Source organism: Lemur catta, chromosome 3 (assembly GCF_020740605.2).
Source record: "Lemur catta isolate mLemCat1 chromosome 3, mLemCat1.pri, whole genome shotgun sequence".
Lineage (NCBI taxonomy): Eukaryota > Metazoa > Chordata > Mammalia > Primates > Lemuridae > Lemur > Lemur catta.
The window spans coordinates 24,213,064-24,237,138 of NC_059130.1; the positions used below are offsets into that span (position 1 = coordinate 24,213,064).

Sequence of the window (24,075 nt, forward strand, 5' to 3'; positions counted from 1 at the left end):
TAGGATGAACACTACTCAGGTGATGGGCATGTTTATGGCCCTGACTCAAGCTGTGTGACAAAAACATTTGTACCCCCTTAGTATTTTGAAATAATAATAATAATGATAATAAAACCCTAAAGCAATCACTAAGTAACAAAAGAAAGCATGATAGCTAATAAGCCAGCAAAGAAGAGTAAATGATATGATATAAAAACCATGCAAACAGTGTAACCCAGCAATCCCTCTTCCAGGACTCTACCCTATAGAAATACCTGCACAACTGGCCAAAGATATGTGTACAAGAATACTGTCTGCAGCATTGTTTGTAATAATAAAAGCAAGTGATCAAATTAATGTCAAAAGTATATGGGAAAATGTAAACAAATACGAGTAAAAACAACCGATGGAACTCTTGTCAGAAGTAAGGTAGAGGATAATATCGACGTTCCTGGGTTTCCCTATTCTTGCAGGTTCCCACGCATACACCTAGTTTGTGCTCAAGGGATCTCATCTTCTAGGAGGATCCGAAGGACTCTTCTTTTGGGTTCTCTGGCGATGCACAAGATAGAGCTCGCTCTCTCTCTCTCTCTCTCTCTGCGCAGTTCTGTAGAGGCTTGGAAAGAACTGCAAACATTTTAAAACAAGCACCGCGCTCCCTCTCTTTGTGCGCAGTTCTGTAGAGTCTTGGAAAGACTGCAAACATTTTAAAACAAGCACTGCGTCTGCGTCCCTGGGTGGGCTCGAACCACCAACCTTTCGGTTAACAGCCGAACGCGCTAACCGATTGCGCCACAGAGACGACCGCAACATGCTATTCTGGGCTATGTTATCAAAGAAGTACTCACAAACTTCCCATCCCTCCGTCTTCAGGGTGCCCCTTGCAGGACAGACTGGGCAAGTTCCAAAGGCTCAGAAAACCGGAGAGGCTCATTACATCATCTCTTGCAGACCCAGATTCTTAGAGCAATGGGCCCGCGTTCCCCTGGTTCTTTTGTTGGATCTCATGAGTAAAAAATGAGGTCTTTGGCTTTTATAGATTAAACCTGGTTCTTGGGCTTTATCTCTCTGTCATCTATCTTTCTACCTATCTCATTTATACATGGTCAATAATTTCCTCCCATCAGTGACATCAGTGTGGAAGGTTTGGGTTTTGGTTTAGGGAAATAAACCTCTTGTGATGAACTTGGGTGGTAGTTGACAGAGATCCATCCTCTCTTATAGTTTGTGATAGATGACAAACAACTCTGGCCGGTATGAGCTCCTCCAAGTCAGTACCCGTGGGCTATTGACATGTGCACATCTACATCAGGCTTTGGGCACTTCATTGCTTTATAGCACCGCTGAATTTTCCAGGACCTTTTTATTCTTTCCACACTCAGACCTGGAATTAGCCATTTCTCAAAATTCCTCGTTCATTCTAACGGATGATGACATTTAGAAACGGAGATCTGGGTGTCAGTTGTGCTCACTGATACTGCGGTATCATTGCCCCTCAGCAATAAAAACATCAAAAGGTCATACAGATATCTCTGATTCCAAACCATTACCAGAACGCACAACTCTTTCTTCCTTTCCCCATGACATATTTTATTTCCATTCTCTCACAATGACAACACTGATTACCACATTATCAGCGTATTTCCTCATTTGTTCTGCCTTACAAGGAACTCAAAGGAGTTTCAGAATTACTCCACAATAAAATTACCAACCCCAAACCTCAATTAAAGTACTGTACATGGTTTCTTTGCAGTCCCTAAAAGGTACTCCACTAAGAATGGGTAGGTAGAGCATTGCTTTTAAAAATGACCAGAGTTAGCCAGGTGTGGTGGTGTATGCCTGTAGTCCTACATACTTAGGAGGCTGAGGTGGGAGGATGGCTTCAGCCCAGGAGTTCAAGGTTGCAGTGAGCTATGATTGTACCACGTGACAGAGCAAGACCCTGTCTCATAAATAAAATAAAATAAAATAAATGTCCCTGTGGTATACCGGGACATTCAACTCCAATTACAGTGTAAAAAGTTGCAAGAGAGTATCACTCCTACCCTAACCATGAGAACACTGTAGATAAACAAAAAATAACAGTTTTTAAATCACTAGAAAGCTTAGGATGCAAAGAAACTAAAATGAACGGAATTCCAGGAAGTGACAAATCCATTTTACCAAAGAAGAGATCCATGGCCGTTTTTATCTCATGTGAACTGGGCAGAGTAGGAGTCTACAATATATGTGAATAAAGTGTAGTTAATCCAAATCTTTCACAAATGTGTAATGGCAACATGTCGGTAACTGGGCTGGATTAGAATCCCAAGGAGCGCTAGTCACAAATCTAGTGAGTACTCATCCATATACTTTTGTCCACACTGTCATGGACTCAACTGTGGTCCCCCCAAACTCAAACGCTGAAGCCTTAACCCCCAAACAGCTGGGAAGGTTGACTGTATTTGGAGATGGGGGCTTTAAAGAGGTAATTAAGTTAAATGAGGATGTTGAGGTGGGTTCTAGTCCAATCTGACTGGTGTTCTCCTAAGAAGAGGACATTAGGACATACAGAGGAAAACACCAGAGATGTGCCTTACACAGAAAAAAGGCCATATGATGACACAGCAAGAAGGTGGCCACATGCAAGCCAAGGAGAGAGGCCTCAGGAGAAACTAAACCCACCAACACCTTGATCTTGGACTTCTGTCCTTCAGAACTGTGAGAAAATAAATTTCTGTTATTTAAGCCACCCACTTTGTGATTTTTTTTTTATGGCAACCCTAGCAAACTCATACAGGTATCAACAAATTCAGGGTATCACACTGAAAGCTGGAAGTATTGCAAGAGGACCGTGTGTGTGTGTGTGTGTGTGTGTGTGTGTGTGTGTGTGTGTGTGTGTGTGAGAGAGAGAGAGAGACAGACAGACAGACAGACAGACAGACATAGACTGAGAGAGACAACTGCCAGGGGTCGAGGTGGTCATAACACAAGAAGCCACACTGAAAGTGACAGTCAAGACTTTATGCACGCACCATGAAAGTATAAGAAGAGGCTAAACAGAATGGGTGCCAGCTCTTTCGATGTTCCATTTTTCTCTATGGAATGGCACCAAGTAAGAGTCACATGTATCAGTGACAATGGGGGGATATCTCACTGCCAAGGAAGCCTTGAACAAAAGACTCCTGCCATTTTATGGATCCAGGGGCCACAGGGAGAGAGAGAGGTATGGGTTAGGAATAGGAAAGTACTAAGTGCTGAGTCTGGGTTGATAAAAGTGTCTTTAAGTCCCCCTGATAAGATCATCTCCTCAGAGGCACCTGAGCAGTATTTCAGCTAAGTCCACCCCCACCCCACCCTATAAAGAATCCTCTGAATAGAGGCCCCAGGGGGAGGGGCCTTAGTCCTTAACTGCAACTACCTTCAGAGACTGCAAAGCACTGGCTAGTCACCAAATGTGGCAGGGGAGGGGAGGGCAGCTTCCCCTCCTTAGGCCTACCTGGTAAAGCCTTTTAATTGCCTGTGGTGGGGCCTGAAAAATCACACATAGGATTTTGGCCTGGAGCTGGACTCAGACTGAAAATAATCCCCTCCCTCGCATGTACTTCCCAGAGTGCAAGTCCACAGCCTGGCAAATGCTGGGAACCAAGAAATTTGCTGTGAGAGATAACACTGGAATCTGGTCCAAATATAAGGCAGATACCTTCCCCAAGTGCTGAGCACAAGACCACCGGAGGCAGGCACGGGGCAAATGAGCCGAGAGGTCACCCCCAGGCACATAGGGCTTTCCCTGAGTGCCTATCTTTGGACTGCTGAAGACTTAGTCGGGCAGGATTGCAGAGAACAAAACCACTAGGAACTTAGGGTCTTCACTGAGTACGCTTCAGTAGCCCCCCAAAGGCTGGGTAGGGGGTGAGGATAGTAAATATGAAATATATCCTTCTGAGGCACGACGGGACTTTACCTCAGACCTCGAAGTCATCCACTGGAGCCTAGAAGCAAGGAAGCAGGGTGAAAAAAAAAGCATCATTGGAAGCTTGCAGCAGGGAAAGGGGGTTCTATGAGCCAAAAAGCTAGCAGCCAGATATAAAAGCAAAAGAAAGCTGGCCTCTGGGCTGTACTGCATAGTCTCACCGACTCTGAGATCCCCATCTCTGATGAAGGAAGAGTTGTGGCAGACTGAATCTAATTTAGATGTAACAAAACCTACACCCAGCTCAAGTACAGATTAGATTGGCTCAAGGCTCTAAACTACAGGCCTGAAAGAAAAATAGGCAAGTCCATAATTGGGAGTAAATATTATTTCCTTCAATTTCTACTGTTCTTTTGCACACACTGTTTGACACATATTAAAAATTATAAGACGCATAATTAAACAACAAAGAGGCACCTAATAAAGAGAAAATAGAGTCCATAAAAGTATAGCCCCAGAGGAGGTAGGTGTTGGACTATATTAAACAAGGACTTACGGAATATAGTCTTGAAAAACAAAAAGGTAAACATGTGGTCAAAAGAGAAATGGAAACTGAAAAAGAACAGAATGGAAGTTCTAGAAATAACAAATGTAATATGAGAAATGAAGGATGCACTCAATGGGATTAACAAGAGCCTTTGCATAGTGGAGAAAAGGAAGGTAGGTGCACCTTTCATCCTTTCCTCCCGTGTGAAAATCTTCCTGCCCCACAAGAGCTTCCACACCAAGGTAGCCGCCACCTGCAGACCTCAAAATTGGATGAGGTGGAGGTGGGGTTGAGCCCAGCAGTGTGACTTGTTTTTGATGAAAGCTTCCAGCTTTAGCCAGACTTGTTAACATGCAGAGGTGAAGAAAATCAGAGGAATTCCAAAATCTCTGTGTATGAATCAGGGAGGGGATCAGCAGGAATAAATCACTTAAGAGTAACGAGCAATCAAGGGAAGGGTAAAAGAATAGGATGGAAACCTGTTGGATCACTCTGCAGGGAATGGCCTCTAGGTGGATGGGGTTACTACTTATTAGGTTAAGAGCCAAGTCCGCGGATGGGGAGCACAACCAAAGCATCTAACCCTCTAACTCTCAGTTTCACAGCATGGTTGCTAAAGGCTGGTTCTAGTAGCTTCTGGAAGCCAAGGAGCCTGAGCATAAAAATCCTATAAATTGGCACCTTCTGCCCTACAGTGGAAACCTGGCCGGGAACAGGACAGCAAATCCAGGTACTGGTTCTCTGGGGAATCCACTGACCTGAACCTATGGAAAGTTTATTTCTTCAGTGGTTGGTGCAATCTCTTTGTCCTCCCACTGCTTGGTGCCTCGAGAACCAGTTTCTCCCAAACTAGAGATGGCCACCAGCTCTTCCTGCAAGAAGGTGTTCAGGGCCCAGTGACAGTTCAGGAGGCTAAACATACTCAAACTGCTCCGGAAAATCTGTGTGATATCTGAACTTTTCTTCTCTGATGCCTCTGGTGAGTCCCTGGTACAGGCCAAGTCCTGAAGGATCCTTCTTTTACTCTCTTGTGTCTTACAGAGACATAGAGCAAATAAGTGAAAGTTTATTCCAAGACTTCTTCCCTTTACTACACCCTTGACCACACCCTTTGGCCATGGAAGGAGGCCAGGCCAGTGCAAAACAATTTGACTACATTTGAGGTGGACACAAGACCCTTACTCGTCTATCCTTTAAAGCTTTTTGCCCTCTACCTTTGTCTAAGACTCATATTCTCACTTTTTGTTTTGATTATGGTTAGCCGGATACAGATTTGTACTACTCTTAATATTTAAACCTTTTGCTGGCTGATACACTACTGTAACTAACTATCATGTACTTTCATACAAAATCTGAGAAGACCTGTACCCATTATAATTAGCAGCACTTTTTATTTCAGAATATTACATGGATACAAATGGTTTGGTTACATGAATTGTTTTTGTACAGTTTGAGTCAAAGGTATAAGTGTACCCATCACCCAGATATTGTGCATTGTACCTATTAGGTGTGAATTTACCCATTCCCTCCTCCCCCCTCCCAACTTTTTGGTTTCCGTTGAGTTTTACTTCCATATGTGCACATGAGTGTTGATCTATTAGTTCTAATTTAGTAGTGAGTACAAGTGGTGTTTGTTTTTCCGTTCTTCGGATACTTCACTTAGAATAATGGTCTCCAGTTCCTTCCAGGTTGTTAACAAAAGGCAACCATTTTTCTTTAATAGCTTAGTAGTACTCCATGGTATGCATATACGACATTTTATTAATCCACTCATGTATCGATGGGCACTTGGGTTGATTCCACATCTTTACGATTGTGAGTTGTGCTGCAATGAATATTTGGGTGCAAGTGCCTTTTTGATAAAACGACTTTTTTTCCTTTGGGTAAAGCGCCAATAGTGAGATTTGCTGGATCACATAATGGTAGGTCTACTTTTAGTTCTTTGAGGTATCTCCATGCTACTTTACATAGATGGTGTACCAGTTAGCAGTCCCACCAACAGCGCATAAGCGCTCAAGAACCGCCGCCGCCTGCAGCTTCTGGGAGCCGGAGAGTCAGCCTGGGGAGATTGCACAGCGGCGCTTAGTTCTGGATCTGGAACCTGCGTGAGATGCGGGATTCCCTAGCCAGATTGTGGGTCCCCAGGGTCTTGGCCTCGGGGGTAGGCGCGAAACCTTAAGCCCAGACCTATGGGAGCTACACTGTCTCAGTTTGAGGGATCGCTGGTATTCCACTTGATTTTTGAAATACAGTTGGATTTCTTATGTTGCAAACTATAATAATGTAAATCGCACATGCTGAGCTGTCCAGACTTATACCTCGCACCGAAGGCCAGCATGCGGTTTCCGTAGTGTAGTGGCTATCACGTTCGCCTCACACGCGAAAGGTCCCCGGTTCGAAACCGGGCGGAAACAGTCCCCTTTTCCTGAACGTCAATCCTTTCTCAACAGGGGCGGGGGAAACCGGTCAGTCAGCTCGACGGCCACGGGGCTCCGGTGCCGAGTGTAAGTAGGGAGGCAAATGCGTAGCTGTATCTTTGAGTCGCAAGACATACGAGTGAGATTGTCATTACTACCACCCAACCGATATCCTGGCTACCAATCTACACCTCATTTTTCGCCTCCTATCCCTTCTGGAGAGGAGGCCACAGATGTCTCTGGCTCCCACGAAGGGAGGTGGGGGCACACGACAATCGCCTCTTCAGGAGGCCAGGAAATCCCTTAAGCGATTATGTCCCTGAAAGCTCAGCAAGTGTTTCTGAGGGGTCCCGGGTGGCTTCTCTCCATCTGGGAGCACAGCTGCAGAACAGGTCCACTTGCCTGAGAGAAAACCAATCCAAATCCGCTTCTGGATCTCAACCTGAGGCTGTATACAGTCAACCTTCCACCGTCACACCGATTAAAAGTCTATATATTTTTATATTAGAATTGCATACGTTCCTCTACCCTAAATAATGTCCAGAAAACTGTAAGGGTCCAAACCACCGTCCGGACGTTCGGGCAAACAACCATTTTAATGGCTACAATTCCCGATGTGTGGTGTACGGATCCCGGAAGGCTCTCACGCCCTGGCCCGCCCTTCTCCACTGCTTTGTCCCTGCCCCTTGGCAGCTCTGCCTTGACGGGTTTGGGGCCGCTGCGCCCAGCGCTTGCCGTGCCCTCCGTTCTCTGGAGGGGGTGCTTAGGCAGCGTGGTGCCACAGGCCGCCGCTTGGACCTGCTGAGTGGCCGCCACTGGTGTAGCTGCAGGCAGAGGCGCCCGCATCCTCAGGAATCTGCCCTTTACCCAGGCGAAAGGCCCAGCCGCTCTCCCCACGGCTTCCTGGCGGCGGTACTAGGGCTTTTGCCCACGAGCCTCGTCCTTCCTTGGTCCCTACAGCCACGGCCTCTAAAGATTCACCGCGTTTGAGCTCTCCGTACCGCTGCAGCGCTACACTGCTTCCTGGAGGTTTAGTTTCTGCCCAAGGCCCAGCACTGATAGCATGGATCAGCAGTGACTTTATGATTCTCCGCCTGGACTTCATGGATCCGCCAAGAGTGTAGGGGAATGCGACCAGGTTATCAGTTCCAAACGTTTTGTTCTATGCGCAGAACGGCACCAGAACACACCTCCCACGCTGGAAGGCGGGGCCTGGAGGGCGGTTGCTGCCCCTCAGGCCAAGCACTGACTGATTACTGTAGTATCACAACCCCGCCCCCAAGTCAGCCAAGTCGATAAGTAGACAAAGTCATTAGCATCTTTTATTCCGCAAAAAACGCCAGTGGGATTTTTTTTTCTTTCCCTCATTTCCTCAGCTGACAGAAGCCCTGCTCCTGGCTGCTGCATCTCTGCACTGACCAGGCTTACCTAAGCAACAGACACTCCCGCAGAGGTAATAAACGAGGTTTAGTTGACAGTGAGAAAAGAAGAAAAACAACTACATGCTTTGGCCAGAAACTGAACCTAGGGAAGAGGAAAAAAATCACTAAAGATTCTAGTTTGGGCAGGCGCGGTGGCTCACGCCTGTAATCCTAGCACTCTGGGAGGCCCAGGCAGAAGGATCGTTTAGGCTCAGGAGTTCGAGACCAGCGTGAGCAAGAGCGAGACCCCCGTCCCTACTAAAAATAGAATGAAATTAGCCAGGCAACTAAAAATATACAGAAAAAATTGGCCGGGGATGGTGGCGCATGCCCGTAGTCCCAGCTACTTGGGAGGCTGAGGCAGAAGGATTGCTTGAGCCCAGGAGTTTGAGGTTGCTGTGGGCTAGGCTGACGCCACGGCACTCTAGCCCCGGCAACAGAGTGAGACTGTCTCAAATAATAATAATAATAATACTAATTCAAAACATAATCAACGGAGAAAGGGTTGCACTCATTATTACATACATCCATATGTATGCGTTGTCTAGATGCCTTCAAGCCAACTCCAATTGAGATAATTAGGAACCAATCCCATTAGGATCATGCAAACCTTTGGAATTTCATCTTTTTTTTGGACAGAGTCTCACTCTGTTTCCCCAGGCTAGAGTGCAGTAGCATTATCATAGCTCAGTGCAACCTCAAACTCCTGGGCTCAACTGATCCTTTTCCCTCAGCCTCCTGAATAGCCAGGACTACGGGCGTGCACCACCACACCTAGCTAATATTTTCTGTTTTGGGTAAAGATGGACATCTCACTCTTGCTCAGGCTGTCTTGAAATTCTGACCTAAAGTGATCCTCCAGCCTTGGCCTCCCAGTGTACTAGGATTACAAGTATGAGTGGAATTTTTGTCTTCAAACAACAGAACATTGGCAATATTTTTCCATATCTGGGAAGTAAACTAATGCAGCTATTCTGAGGATCAGTCTGAGAGTAGCCTAGCAAAATTTAGCAAATTGTGTGTAATCCTGTACCACCTATGTTCTATTTGTGTGCATATAACACAGAGAAACAGTGGCACAGATCCCATAATGACACATGTATGGAGACAATTTTACTACTGCTTATAGATTCTGAAAGGCAGTTGGGGAGAGTATTAATAGATGCCTATAATAATAGGAGTAGATAGATAAATGTAGTGTAACCATACTATGCAGTTTCTATACATTGAATATAAAAATAATCTAGATTGATTTAAAAACACAGTACTGATTGAAAACTTAATAAATAGAAAGAGATGTATAGATTAACTTAATGCATGATTTGGAGTTCAGTTTAAGAAGCAAACTACTAGAAAGATATTTATTTCTTGGAAAGGCTGCAATTTAGGTGGAAACATTGGTCTATGCAGTTCAGTGACTTTCCTCCCTTACCTTTTCCTCCCTTACCTGCTCAAGAAGCTTTGCTGCCAACATCAGTGCCTCACACACTCACTAAATAGACTAGAAATTAGATTACAGATGCCAGTCACAAGTGCCTCTAACTCGTGCTTTCATAATGTTGTTTGCCATCAATAACAGCAACAGGAAGGAAGGTTGCCTCTCCTTACAGCTGCCAGCTCTCTCTTGACTGTATCTAACTGGCAGAGTTTAACTGTTATCCGGAACCCAACCTGGAAGAGAGTCTGAGGAGTATAATTTCTAGCTCTCCAACCTCTGCAACTAGAAGAAGTGTAACATTGACTTTTGACTAACCTACTCCTGATTTAGTTATTTTTAATATTTATTTATTTATTGAGACACAGTCTCACTCTGTTGCCGGGGCTAGAGTGCCGTGGCGTCAGCCTAGCCCACAGCAACCTCAAACTCCTGGGCTCAAGCAATCCTTCTGCCTCAGCCTCCCAAGTAGCTGGGACTACGGGCATGCGCCACCATCCCCGGCCAATTTTTTCTGTATATTTTTAGTTGCCTGGCTAATTTCATTCTATTTTTAGTAGGGACGGGGGTCTCGCTCTTGCTCACGCTGGTCTCGAACTCCTGAGCCTAAACGATCCTTCTGCCTGGGCCTCCCAGAGTGCTAGGATTACAGGCGTGAGCCACCGCGCCTGCCCAAACTAGAATCTTTAGTGATTTTTTTCCTCTTCCCTAGGTTCAGTTTCTGGCCAAAGCATGTAGTTGTTTTTCTTCTTTTCTCACTGTCAACTAAACCTCGTTTATTACCTCTGCGGGAGTGTCTGTTGCTTAGGTAAGCCTGGTCAGTGCAGAGATGCAGCAGCCAGGAGCAGGGCTTCTGTCAGCTGAGGAAATGAGGGAAAGAAAAAAAAATCCCACTGGCGTTTTTTGCGGAATAAAAGATGCTAATGACTTTGTCTACTTATCGACTTGGCTGACTTGGGGGCGGGGTTGTGATACTACAGTAATCAGTCAGTGCTTGGCCTGAGGGGCAGCAACCGCCCTCCAGGCCCCGCCTTCCAGCGTGGGAGGTGTGTTCTGGTGCCGTTCTGCGCATAGAACAAAACGTTTGGAACTGATAACCTGGTCGCATTCCCCTACACTCTTGGCGGATCCATGAAGTCCAGGCGGAGAATCATAAAGTCACTGCTGATCCATGCTATCAGTGCTGGGCCTTGGGCAGAAACTAAACCTCCAGGAAGCAGTGTAGCGCTGCAGCGGTACGGAGAGCTCAAACGCGGTGAATCTTTAGAGGCCGTGGCTGTAGGGACCAAGGAAGGACGAGGCTCGTGGGCAAAAGCCCTAGTACCGCCGCCAGGAAGCCGTGGGGAGAGCGGCTGGGCCTTTCGCCTGGGTAAAGGGCAGATTCCTGAGGATGCGGGCGCCTCTGCCTGCAGCTACACCAGTGGCGGCCACTCAGCAGGTCCAAGCGGCGGCCTGTGGCACCACGCTGCCTAAGCACCCCCTCCAGAGAACGGAGGGCACGGCAAGCGCTGGGCGCAGCGGCCCCAAACCCGTCAAGGCAGAGCTGCCAAGGGGCAGGGACAAAGCAGTGGAGAAGGGCGGGCCAGGGCGTGAGAGCCTTCCGGGATCCGTACACCACACATCGGGAATTGTAGCCATTAAAATGGTTGTTTGCCCGAACGTCCGGACGGTGGTTTGGACCCTTACAGTTTTCTGGACATTATTTAGGGTAGAGGAACGTATGCAATTCTAATATAAAAATATATAGACTTTTAATCGGTGTGACGGTGGAAGGTTGACTGTATACAGCCTCAGGTTGAGATCCAGAAGCGGATTTGGATTGGTTTTCTCTCAGGCAAGTGGACCTGTTCTGCAGCTGTGCTCCCAGATGGAGAGAAGCCACCCGGGACCCCTCAGAAACACTTGCTGAGCTTTCAGGGACATAATCGCTTAAGGGATTTCCTGGCCTCCTGAAGAGGCGATTGTCGTGTGCCCCCACCTCCCTTCGTGGGAGCCAGAGACATCTGTGGCCTCCTCTCCAGAAGGGATAGGAGGCGAAAAATGAGGTGTAGATTGGTAGCCAGGATATCGGTTGGGTGGTAGTAATGACAATCTCACTCGTATGTCTTGCGACTCAAAGATACAGCTACGCATTTGCCTCCCTACTTACACTCGGCACCGGAGCCCCGTGGCCGTCGAGCTGACTGACCGGTTTCCCCCGCCCCTGTTGAGAAAGGATTGACGTTCAGGAAAAGGGGACTGTTTCCGCCCGGTTTCGAACCGGGGACCTTTCGCGTGTGAGGCGAACGTGATAGCCACTACACTACGGAAACCGCATGCTGGCCTTCGGTGCGAGGTATAAGTCTGGACAGCTCAGCATGTGCGATTTACATTATTATAGTTTGCAACATAAGAAATCCAACTGTATTTCAAAAATCAAGTGGAATACCAGCGATCCCTCAAACTGAGACAGTGTAGCTCCCATAGGTCTGGGCTTAAGGTTTCGCGCCTACCCCCGAGGCCAAGACCCTGGGGACCCACAATCTGGCTAGGGAATCCCGCATCTCACGCAGGTTCCAGATCCAGAACTAAGCGCCGCTGTGCAATCTCCCCAGGCTGACTCTCCGGCTCCCAGAAGCTGCAGGCGGCGGCGGTTCTTGAGCGCTTATGCGCTGTTGGTGGGACTGCTAACTGGTACACCATCTATGTAAAGTAGCATGGAGATACCTCAAAGAACTAAAAGTAGACCTACCATTATGTGATCCAGCAAATCTCACTATTGGCGCTTTACCCAAAGGAAAAAAAGTCGTTTTATCAAAAAGGCACTTGCACCCAAATATTCATTGCAGCACAACTCACAATCGTAAAGATGTGGAATCAACCCAAGTGCCCATCGATACATGAGTGGATTAATAAAATGTCGTATATGCATACCATGGAGTACTACTAAGCTATTAAAGAAAAATGGTTGCCTTTTGTTAACAACCTGGAAGGAACTGGAGACCATTATTCTAAGTGAAGTATCCGAAGAACGGAAAAACAAACACCACTTGTACTCACTACTAAATTAGAACTAATAGATCAACACTCATGTGCACATATGGAAGTAAAACTCAACGGAAACCAAAAAGTTGGGAGGGGGGAGGAGGGAATGGGTAAATTCACACCTAATAGGTACAATGCACAATATCTGGGTGATGGGTACACTTATACCTTTGACTCAAACTGTACAAAAACAATTCATGTAACCAAACCATTTGTATCCATGTAATATTCTGAAATAAAAAGTGCTGCTAATTATAATGGGTACAGGTCTTCTCAGATTTTGTATGAAAGTACATGATAGTTAGTTACAGTAGTGTATCAGCCAGCAAAAGGTTTAAATATTAAGAGTAGTACAAATCTGTATCCGGCTAACCATAATCAAAACAAAAAGTGAGAATATGAGTCTTAGACAAAGGTAGAGGGCAAAAAGCTTTAAAGGATAGACGAGTAAGGGTCTTGTGTCCACCTCAAATGTAGTCAAATTGTTTTGCACTGGCCTGGCCTCCTTCCATGGCCAAAGGGTGTGGTCAAGGGTGTAGTAAAGGGAAGAAGTCTTGGAATAAACTTTCACTTATTTGCTCTATGTCTCTGTAAGACACAAGAGAGTAAAAGAAGGATCCTTCAGGACTTGGCCTGTACCAGGGACTCACCAGAGGCATCAGAGAAGAAAAGTTCAGATATCACACAGATTTTCCGGAGCAGTTTGAGTATGTTTAGCCTCCTGAACTGTCACTGGGCCCTGAACACCTTCTTGCAGGAAGAGCTGGTGGCCATCTCTAGTTTGGGAGAAACTGGTTCTCGAGGCACCAAGCAGTGGGAGGACAAAGAGATTGCACCAACCACTGAAGAAATAAACTTTCCATAGGTTCAGGTCAGTGGATTCCCCAGAGAACCAGTACCTGGATTTGCTGTCCTGTTCCCGGCCAGGTTTCCACTGTAGGGCAGAAGGTGCCAATTTATAGGATTTTTATGCTCAGGCTCCTTGGCTTCCAGAAGCTACTAGAACCAGCCTTTAGCAACCATGCTGTGAAACTGAGAGTTAGAGGGTTAGATGCTTTGGTTGTGCTCCCCATCCGCGGACTTGGCTCTTAACCTAATAAGTAGTAACCCCATCCACCTAGAGGCCATTCCCTGCAGAGTGATCCAACAGGTTTCCATCCTATTCTTTTACCCTTCCCTTGATTGCTCGTTACTCTTAAGTGATTTATTCCTGCTGATCCCCTCCCTGATTCATACACAGAGATTTTGGAATTCCTCTGATTTTCTTCACCTCTGCATGTTAACAAGTCTGGCTAAAGCTGGAAGCTTTCATCAAAAACAAGTCACACTGCTGGGCTCAACCCCACCTCCACCTCATCCAATTTTGAGGTCTGCAGGTGGCGGCTACCTTGGTGTGGAAGCTCTTGTGGGGCAGGAAGATTTTCACACGGGAGGAAAGGATGAAAGGTGCACCTACCTTCCTTTTCTCCACTATGCAAAGGCTCTTGTTAATCCCATTGAGTGCATCCTTCATTTCTCATATTACATTTGTTATTTCTAGAACTTCCATTCTGTTCTTTTTCAGTTTCCATTTCTCTTTTGACCACATGTTTACCTTTTTGTTTTTCAAGACTATATTCCGTAAGTCCTTGTTTAATATAGTCCAACACCTACCTCCTCTGGGGCTATACTTTTATGGACTCTATTTTCTCTTTATTAGGTGCCTCTTTGTTGTTTAATTATGCGTCTTATAATTTTTAATATGTGTCAAACAGTGTGTGCAAAAGAACAGTAGAAATTGAAGGAAATAATATTTACTCCCAATTATGGACTTGCCTATTTTTCTTTCAGGCCTGTAGTTTAGAGCCTTGAGCCAATCTAATCTGTACTTGAGCTGGGTGTAGGTTTTGTTACATCTAAATTAGATTCAGTCTGCCACAACTCTTCCTTCATCAGAGATGGGGATCTCAGAGTCGGTGAGACTATGCAGTACAGCCCAGAGGCCAGCTTTCTTTTGCTTTTATATCTGGCTGCTAGCTTTTTGGCTCATAGAACCCCCTTTCCCTGCTGCAAGCTTCCAATGATGCTTTTTTTTTCACCCTGCTTCCTTGCTTCTAGGCTCCAGTGGATGACTTCGAGGTCTGAGGTAAAGTCCCGTCGTGCCTCAGAAGGATATATTTCATATTTACTATCCTCACCCCCTACCCAGCCTTTGGGGGGCTACTGAAGCGTACTCAGTGAAGACCCTAAGTTCCTAGTGGTTTTGTTCTCTGCAATCCTGCCCGACTAAGTCTTCAGCAGTCCAAAGATAGGCACTCAGGGAAAGCCCTATGTGCCTGGGGGTGACCTCTCGGCTCATTTGCCCCGTGCCTGCCTCCGGTGGTCTTGTGCTCAGCACTTGGGGAAGGTATCTGCCTTATATTTGGACCAGATTCCAGTGTTATCTCTCACAGCAAATTTCTTGGTTCCCAGCATTTGCCAGGCTGTGGACTTGCACTCTGGGAAGTACATGCGAGGGAGGGGATTATTTTCAGTCTGAGTCCAGCTCCAGGCCAAAATCCTATGTGTGATTTTTCAGGCCCCACCACAGGCAATTAAAAGGCTTTACCAGGTAGGCCTAAGGAGGGGAAGCTGCCCTCCCCTCCCCTGCCACATTTGGTGACTAGCCAGTGCTTTGCAGTCTCTGAAGGTAGTTGCAGTTAAGGACTAAGGCCCCTCCCCCTGGGGCCTCTATTCAGAGGATTCTTTATAGGGTGGGGTGGGGGTGGACTTAGCTGAAATACTGCTCAGGTGCCTCTGAGGAGATGATCTTATCAGGGGGACTTAAAGACACTTTTATCAACCCAGACTCAGCACTTAGTACTTTCCTATTCCTAACCCATACCTCTCTCTCTCCCTGTGGCCCCTGGATCCATAAAATGGCAGGAGTCTTTTGTTCAAGGCTTCCTTGGCAGTGAGATATCCCCCCATTGTCACTGATACATGTGACTCTTACTTGGTGCCATTCCATAGAGAAAAATGGAACATCGAAAGAGCTGGCACCCATTCTGTTTAGCCTCTTCTTATACTTTCATGGTGCGTGCATAAAGTCTTGACTGTCACTTTCAGTGTGGCTTCTTGTGTTATGACCACCTCGACCCCTGGCAGTTGTCTCTCTCAGTCTATGTCTGTCTGTCTGTCTGTCTGTCTGTCTCTCTCTCTCTCTCACACACACACACACACACACACACACACACACACACACACACACACACACGGTCCTCTTGCAATACTTCCAGCTTTCAGTGTGATACCCTGAATTTGTTGATACCTGTATGAGTTTGCTAGGGTTGCCATAAAAAAAAAATCACAAAGTGGGTGGCTTAAATAACAGAAATTTATTTTCTCACAGTTCTGAAGGACAGAAGTCCAAGATCAAGGTGTTGGTGGGTTTAGTTTCTCCTGAGGCCTCTCTCCTTGGCTTGCATGTGGCCACCTTCTTGCTGTGTCATCATATGGCCTTTTTTCTGTGTAAGGCACATCTCTGGTGTTTTCCTCTGTATGTCCTAATGTCCTCTTCTTAGGAGAACACCAGTCAGATTGGACTAGAACCCACCTCAACATCCTCATTTAACTTAATTACCTCTTTAAAGCCCCCATCTCCAAATACAGTCAACCTTCCCAGCTGTTTGGGGGTTAAGGCTTCAGCGTTTGAGTTTGGGGGGACCACAGTTGAGTCCATGACAGTGTGGACAAAAGTATATGGATGAGTACTCACTAGATTTGTGACTAGCGCTCCTTGGGATTCTAATCCAGCCCAGTTACCGACATGTTGCCATTACACATTTGTGAAAGATTTGGATTAACTACACTTTATTCACATATATTGTAGACTCCTACTCTGCCCAGTTCACATGAGATAAAAACGGCCATGGATCTCTTCTTTGGTAAAATGGATTTGTCACTTCCTGGAATTCCGTTCATTTTAGTTTCTTTGCATCCTAAGCTTTCTAGTGATTTAAAAACTGTTATTTTTTGTTTATCTACAGTGTTCTCATGGTTAGGGTAGGAGTGATACTCTCTTGCAACTTTTTACACTGTAATTGGAGTTGAATGTCCCGGTATACCACAGGGACATTTATTTTATTTTATTTTATTTATGAGACAGGGTCTTGCTCTGTCACGTGGTACAATCATAGCTCACTGCAACCTTGAACTCCTGGGCTGAAGCCATCCTCCCACCTCAGCCTCCTAAGTATGTAGGACTACAGGCATACACCACCACACCTGGCTAACTCTGGTCATTTTTAAAAGCAATGCTCTACCTACCCATTCTTAGTGGAGTACCTTTTAGGGACTGCAAAGAAACCATGTACAGTACTTTAATTGAGGTTTGGGGTTGGTAATTTTATTGTGGAGTAATTCTGAAACTCCTTTGAGTTCCTTGTAAGGCAGAACAAATGAGGAAATACGCTGATAATGTGGTAATCAGTGTTGTCATTGTGAGAGAATGGAAATAAAATATGTCATGGGGAAAGGAAGAAAGAGTTGTGCGTTCTGGTAATGGTTTGGAATCAGAGATATCTGTATGACCTTTTGATGTTTTTATTGCTGAGGGGCAATGATACCGCAGTATCAGTGAGCACAACTGACACCCAGATCTCCGTTTCTAAATGTCATCATCCGTTAGAATGAACGAGGAATTTTGAGAAATGGCTAATTCCAGGTCTGAGTGTGGAAAGAATAAAAAGGTCCTGGAAAATTCAGCGGTGCTATAAAGCAATGAAGTGCCCAAAGCCTGATGTAGATGTGCACATGTCAATAGCCCACGGGTACTGACTTGGAGGAGCTCATACCGGCCAGAGTTGTTTGTCATCTATCACAAACTATAAGAGAGGATGGATCTCTGTCAACTACCACCCAAGTTCATCACAAGAGGTTTATTTCCCTAAACCAAAACCCAAACCTTCCACACTGATGTCACTGATGGGAGGAAATTATTGACCATGTATAAATGAGATAGGTAGAAAGATAGATGACAGAGAGATAAAGCCCAAGAACCAGGTTTAATCTATAAAAGCCAAAGACCTCATTTTTTACTCATGAGATCCAACAAAAGAACCAGGGGAACGCGGGCCCATTGCTCTAAGAATCTGGGTCTGCAAGAGATGATGTAATGAGCCTCTCCGGTTTTCTGAGCCTTTGGAACTTGCCCAGTCTGTCCTGCAAGGGGCACCCTGAAGACGGAGGGATGGGAAGTTTGTGAGTACTTCTTTGATAACATAGCCCAGAATAGCATGTTGCGGTCGTCTCTGTGGCGCAATCGGTTAGCGCGTTCGGCTGTTAACCGAAAGGTTGGTGGTTCGAGCCCACCCAGGGACGCAGACGCAGTGCTTGTTTTAAAATGTTTGCAGTCTTTCCAAGACTCTACAGAACTGCGCACAAAGAGAGGGAGCGCGGTGCTTGTTTTAAAATGTTTGCAGTTCTTTCCAAGCCTCTACAGAACTGCGCAGAGAGAGAGAGAGAGAGAGAGCGAGCTCTATCTTGTGCATCGCCAGAGAACCCAAAAGAAGAGTCCTTCGGATCCTCCTAGAAGATGAGATCCCTTGAGCACAAACTAGGTGTATGCGTGGGAACCTGCAAGAATAGGGAAACCCAGGAACGTCGATATTATCCTCTACCTTACTTCTGACAAGAGTTCCATCGGTTGTTTTTACTCGTATTTGTTTACATTTTCCCATATACTTTTGACATTAATTTGATCACTTGCTTTTATTATTACAAACAATGCTGCAGACAGTATTCTTGTACACATATCTTTGGCCAGTTGTGCAGGTATTTCTATAGGGTAGAGTCCTGGAAGAGGGATTGCTGGGTTACACTGTTTGCATGGTTTTTATATCATATCATTTACTCTTCTTTGCTGGCTTATTAGCTATCATGCTTTCTTTTGTTACTTAGTGATTGCTTTAGGGTTTTATTATCATTATTATTATTATTTCAAAATACTAAGGGGGTACAAATGTTTTTGTCACACAGCTTGAGTCAGGGCCATAAACATGCCCATCACCTGAGTAGTGTTCATCCTACCCGTTAGGTGGGGTTTTGCCCCTCCCTTTCTCCCCTTCCTCCCTGCTTGATTTCCAATGACTTTTACTCCCCTCCATGCACCTGTGTGCACATCGGTTAGTTCCAATTCATCAGAGAGTACGTGTGGTGTTTGTTTTCCCATTCTTGAGATGCTTCACTTAGGATAATGATCTCCAATTCCTTCCAAAGTCCTGCAGAAGGCATTAATTCATCCTTTTTTATGGCTGGAGTAGTACTTCATGGCATAGATATACCACATTTTGTTAATGCACTCATGAATTGATGGGCTTGATTCCAGATCTTTGCAATTGTGAATTGTGCTGCTATAAACATTAGAGTGCAGATGACTTTTTAATAAAATGACTTGTTTTCCTCTGGGGAGATGCCCAGTAGTAGGATTGCTGGATTGAATGGTAGGTCTACTTTGAGTTCTTTGAGAAATCTCCATACTGTTTTCCATAGGGGTTGTACTAATCTGCAGTCCCGCCAACAGTGTATAAGCAAACGTTCCTTTCTCTCTGCATCAGTGCCGGCATCTATTGCTTTTGGACTTTTTAATAAAAGCCATTTTATAAGGAGTAAGGTGACATCTCACTGTGGTTTTAATTTGCATTTCCCCGATGATTGGTGATGTTGAGCATTTTTTCATAAGTTTCTTGGCCATTTGTCTATCTTCTTTTCAAAAACTTCTGTTCATGTCTTTTGCCCACTTTTTAATGGGGTTGTTGTCCCTGTTGTTTCTTGCCAATTTGTTTGAATTCTTTGTAGATTCTGGATGTTAGCCCTGTATCGAATGTGTAGATTGCGAATATTTTCTCCCATTCCATAGGCTGTCTATTCTGTTGATTATTTCCTTAGCTGTGCAGAAGCCTTGTAATTTAATCAAGTCCCATTTATTTATTTTTGTTGTTGTTGTAATTGCCATTGGGGTCTTAGTCATAAATAAATCCTTTACCTAGACTAAAATCTAGAGGACATTTTCCTACATTTTCTTCTAGAATTTTTTTAATGTTTTTTTTTTTTGGTGCTCCAGGTGAGGACCAAATCTTCTAGAATTCTTATGGTTTCGTGCCTTACATTTAAGTCTTTTATTCATCTTGAGTTAATTTTCGCGAGTGGTGAGAGATAGAGATCCTGTTTCATTCTTCTGCATGTGGCTATCTGATTTTCCCAGCACCATTTATTCAACAGGGCTTCTTTTCCCCAGTGTACATTGTTGTCTGCTTTGTTGAAGATCAGTTGTCTGCAGATAGATGGTTTTATATCTGGGTTCTCTATTCTGTTCTATTGATCTATGTCTCTATTTTTGTGCCAATACTGTGCTGTTTGGATTGCTATCGCCTTGTACTATCGTTTGAAGTCTGGTAATGTGATGCCTCCAGCTTTTTTTTTTTTTTTTTGCTTAGGATTTCTTTGGCTATCTGGGCACTTTTGTGGTTCCCAACAAAGTGTAGAATTATTTTCTCTATATCTGTGTAGTATGCCATTGGTATTTTGATGGGGATTGCATTGAATCTGTAACTCACTTTTGGTTAGTATAGACATTTTAACAATATTGATTCTACCAATCCATGAACATGATATGTTTCTCCAATTGTTTGTGTCAGCTACGATTTCTTTCTTCAGCGTTTTGTAGATATCCTTGTAGAGATCTTTGACCTCGTTGGTTAAGTATATTCCTAGGTATTTTATTTTCTTTGTAGCTATTGTAAAAGGTATTGAGTCTTTGATTTGACTCTCAGCTTGGCTGTTATTGGTATATAGAAATGCTACTGATTTGTGTAGATTGATTTTATAACCTGAGACTTTGCTGAATGTATTTATCAATTCCAGGAGTGTCTTGGTAGAGCCTTTGTGGTTTTCTAGATACAAGATCATATCGTCAGCAAAAAAGAGATAGTTTGACCTCCTCTTTCCCGATGTGGATATGCTTTATTTCTTTCTTTCTCTTGCCTGATTGCTCCAACTAGGACTTCCAGCACTATCTCGAGTAGAAGTGATGACAGTGGGCACCCTTGCCTTGTTCCAGTTCTTAGGGGGAATGCTGCCAACTTTTCCCCATTCAGAATGAGCGTTGGCTGTGGGTCTGTCATGTACGGCTTTTATAATTTTGAGATATGTTCCTTCTATGCCTAGTTTGTTGAGGGTTTCTGTCATGAAAGGGTGCTGGATTTTGTCAAATGCTTTTTCTGCATCTATTGAGATGATCATGTGGTCTTTGTTTTTGCTTCTGTTTATGTAGTGAATCACATTTATTGATTTACTTATGTTGAAGCATCCTTGCATCCCTGGGATGAAGCCCACTTGGTCATGGTGGATCTTTGTGTGTGTGTGTGCTGTTGAATTCCAGTTTGCTAGTATTTTATGGAGGATTTTTGCATCTATATTCATGAGGGATGTTGGTCTATGGTTTTCTTTTTCTGTTGTGTTCTTTCCTGACTTTGGTATCAAGGTAATGTTGGCTTCATAGAATGAGTTGGGGAGGATTCCCTGCTTCTCAATGTTATGGAATAATTTCTGCAGTATGGGTACCAGTTCTACTTTATAGAACTGGTAGAATTCAGCTGTGAATCCATCTGGTCTGGAGCTTTGTGGTGGTGGTGGTGGTGGTTGTAAGACTTTTTATTACTGATTCAGTCTCACTGCTCCTTATCGGTCTGTTCAGGAGTTCTACTTCTTCCTGATTGAGTCTTGGAAGGTTGTGCATTTCCAGGAATTTGTCCAGAAAAAAAAACCCCACAACCTGGGACTGCAAATTAGTGCAACCTCTGTGGAAAAGAATTTGGAGATACCTCAAAGAGCTAAAAAATAGAAATACCATTCAATGCAGCAATAGCAGTATTAGGCATCTACCAAAAAGAGCAAAAGACATTCTATAATAAAGACATCTGCACCCGAATGTTTATGGCAGCACAATTCACTATTGCAAGGATGTGGAAACAACCCAAGTGGCCGTCGATTCATGAGTGGATTATTACAATTTGGTATATGTATACAATGGAATATTACTCAGTTATAAGAAACAACAGTGATCTAGCACCTCTTATGTTTTCCTGGATAGAGCGTGAGCCCATTATCCGAAGTGTAGTATCTCAAGATCGGAAGAATAGGCTCCACATGTACTCACCATCAAGTTGGCACTGACTGATCAACGCTATGGTCCTCACACGGTAGTAATGTTCTCCCGGGATTAGGGGGTTCGGAGGGGGATAAACTCACAACTAATGGATGCGGTGAGCATTGTAGAGGGGAAGGGTATGCCTCTAATCCTCGCTTGGGTGAGGCAGAGACATAAAATGTAACCAAAATGTTTGTACCCTCATGATATCCTGAAATAATAATAAAAAAAAAAAACACAAAAAGAACAACAACAACAACAGCAGCCGCAGAAAAAAAGAAAAAGTGATAACTGCTATGACTGGGGGGGGGAAAAAAAAACAACCCACAATCACTTTTATCACTTCTGTTTAAACGCAAGCTTTGGGCCAGGGCTTTTTGCCAGTAACCGTATTCACTGTGTAAAAGAGAAAGAGCTCCTATCTGCCTGTTCGTGAGGTTCAGTGAGAGTGCCAAGGAAGCGCCCTCAAGATCCCTAGGAGGAGGGCCGCAAAGGATCTCTGGTGACCTTATGCAAGTCTGCGGTGAACCCAGGTGTCCACTAGCAACAAAGACCCCAGACGAGTTTCCCCGCATGTGGGGAGATCACAGGGGTCAGCACATCCCGAGTGCCTAGGGAGTACCACTTTGGTGTCTCTGGTCCCCCTCTCTCCCTGCTACCCCTCGCCCCTCGTCCCTGCCAGCAATGCATGCCCTGCTGGCACAGCACAGCCTCCTATCCCCCCACCGTACACTCAGGGTCGCCATTCTTCCAAACGACTCTCTGCCAAAGAATCCCACCGACAGTCCCCCACACGCCAACCCACCATCTGGCTAACCAGACCGTCTTTCAGCAGCGGCTCCAGACCAGCAGCCACCAAGCCGTCTCATCTACCTGTTTCTACCTGCTGCCTCCGTCGAGTCAGTCCAGTTCGCCTCCCTGACTCTCGCTCTCCTCTTGACTTACAGTGGACGCAGGATTTATCCGAACCCCTCTTGGGAGCATTGAATGGAAAAGGGAAAACGTGCGCATGTGCTTGGTAGAGTGTAGAAATTGTGGGAATTGACTGTAATACCATCGTTTTGATGTTCCGGTGTTGATTTTCACGCCTACCTTCCTCTTACGGGCCTGGTACTAGTTTTCCATTTGTGCATACTTCACATGCTGCCTTTGTTGGGTCAGTTAACGTCACCTCCCTACTGGCTCACTGTACAAGGGGGACAGCCCTCAAGGACCTCGTCCGCCGCTCACTCCCCTCCCACCCTCGCGGGTATCGCCTCCAGTCACCTCCGCTGAAGGCCCTAACAATCACTTTACCTGTGAAAGTTGCTCAGGAGGCTCAGCTGACCCGGCGGCTTCCAGGGTGCGCACAAACGCCACGACTTGGCTTGGCCTCCCTCTTAGTCATTGGGATCTCAGGCAGCGGCAAGAAGCGTGGGGTTCTCGGGTGCAGCTCCACGTGGATTGGCATCGCCGCACAGTTGTGTAAGCCTGTGCAAGACGCTCAGCAGCTCTGGAGAGTCGCTTGTGCGTGTGACGACCCACGCGGAGCTAAGCAAGTGCTGTGTGTCCTGAGAAGCAGCCTACCATGACTTGCCCTTCTTTGGCCGGAGTCTGGCACTCGGTGCGGCGGCTCCTCTGCATCTGGCCCTTGGAGGGTGCCAGATGGCGCAAAAGGAGTTCCCTGACCGGGAATCGAACCCGGGCCGCGGCGGTGAAAGCGCCGAATCCTAGCCACTAGACCACCAGGGAGCCGCGAGGAGCCCTGTCTCCTTTGTGCCATCTGGAATGCCTCATTTCCTGAGCTCTGGAAACTTTTGAGCTTTGTGGAGGTCGCCCGATGCTCCAGGAGTCGTCTCCTAAGGCCATTCCGTCCCTGCTTTCCCTAAGGCCATTCCGTCTCTGCTTTCCCCGAGCACTCTGCGAGGCCCACCAGGGCCACAATTCCGGACCGAGTTACTTCGTCACAACTGACCTAGAGACGCCTGTTTGCGAGGCGGCAGCGCGTCGAGGGACTCGCCCGGGCCCGGGCCGGGGCCGGGGCAGTGGGCTGGGGTGCCGGGAAGAGGGGGAAGCGAGCAGGCGCCTGGGGTGAGAAGGGGGCTGAACGCCTAGAACCCCCAGCATGGCCAACATCATAAAGCACGCAGACGGCCTGGATGGAAAACACTTTCGAGGACACCTCTGGGGCCCTGAACTGATCTCCGACCTTCCC

The 24,075-nt window shown here is 45.7% G+C and overlaps 5 non-coding genes across 5 annotated transcripts; 2 read left to right on the top strand and 3 right to left on the bottom strand.

Annotated features, from left to right (window-relative positions):
- Positions 1 to 707: 707 nt before the first annotated feature.
- TRNAN-GUU lies at positions 708 to 781 on the bottom strand. Its single transcript has one exon. It is a non-coding gene; the product is annotated as a tRNA-Asn (tRNA).
- Positions 782 to 6,759: 5,978 nt separating this feature from the next.
- TRNAV-CAC lies at positions 6,760 to 6,832 on the top strand. The gene has a single exon. It is a non-coding gene; the product is annotated as a tRNA-Val (tRNA).
- A 5,098-nt stretch (positions 6,833 to 11,930) lies between these two features.
- On the bottom strand, positions 11,931 to 12,003 carry TRNAV-CAC. Its single transcript has one exon. It is a non-coding gene; the product is annotated as a tRNA-Val (tRNA).
- Positions 12,004 to 17,981: 5,978 nt separating this feature from the next.
- Positions 17,982 to 18,055, top strand: TRNAN-GUU. Its single transcript has one exon. It is a non-coding gene; the product is annotated as a tRNA-Asn (tRNA).
- A 5,485-nt stretch (positions 18,056 to 23,540) lies between these two features.
- On the bottom strand, positions 23,541 to 23,612 carry TRNAE-UUC. The gene has a single exon. It is a non-coding gene; the product is annotated as a tRNA-Glu (tRNA).
- Between the last annotated feature and the right edge of the window lie 463 nt (positions 23,613 to 24,075).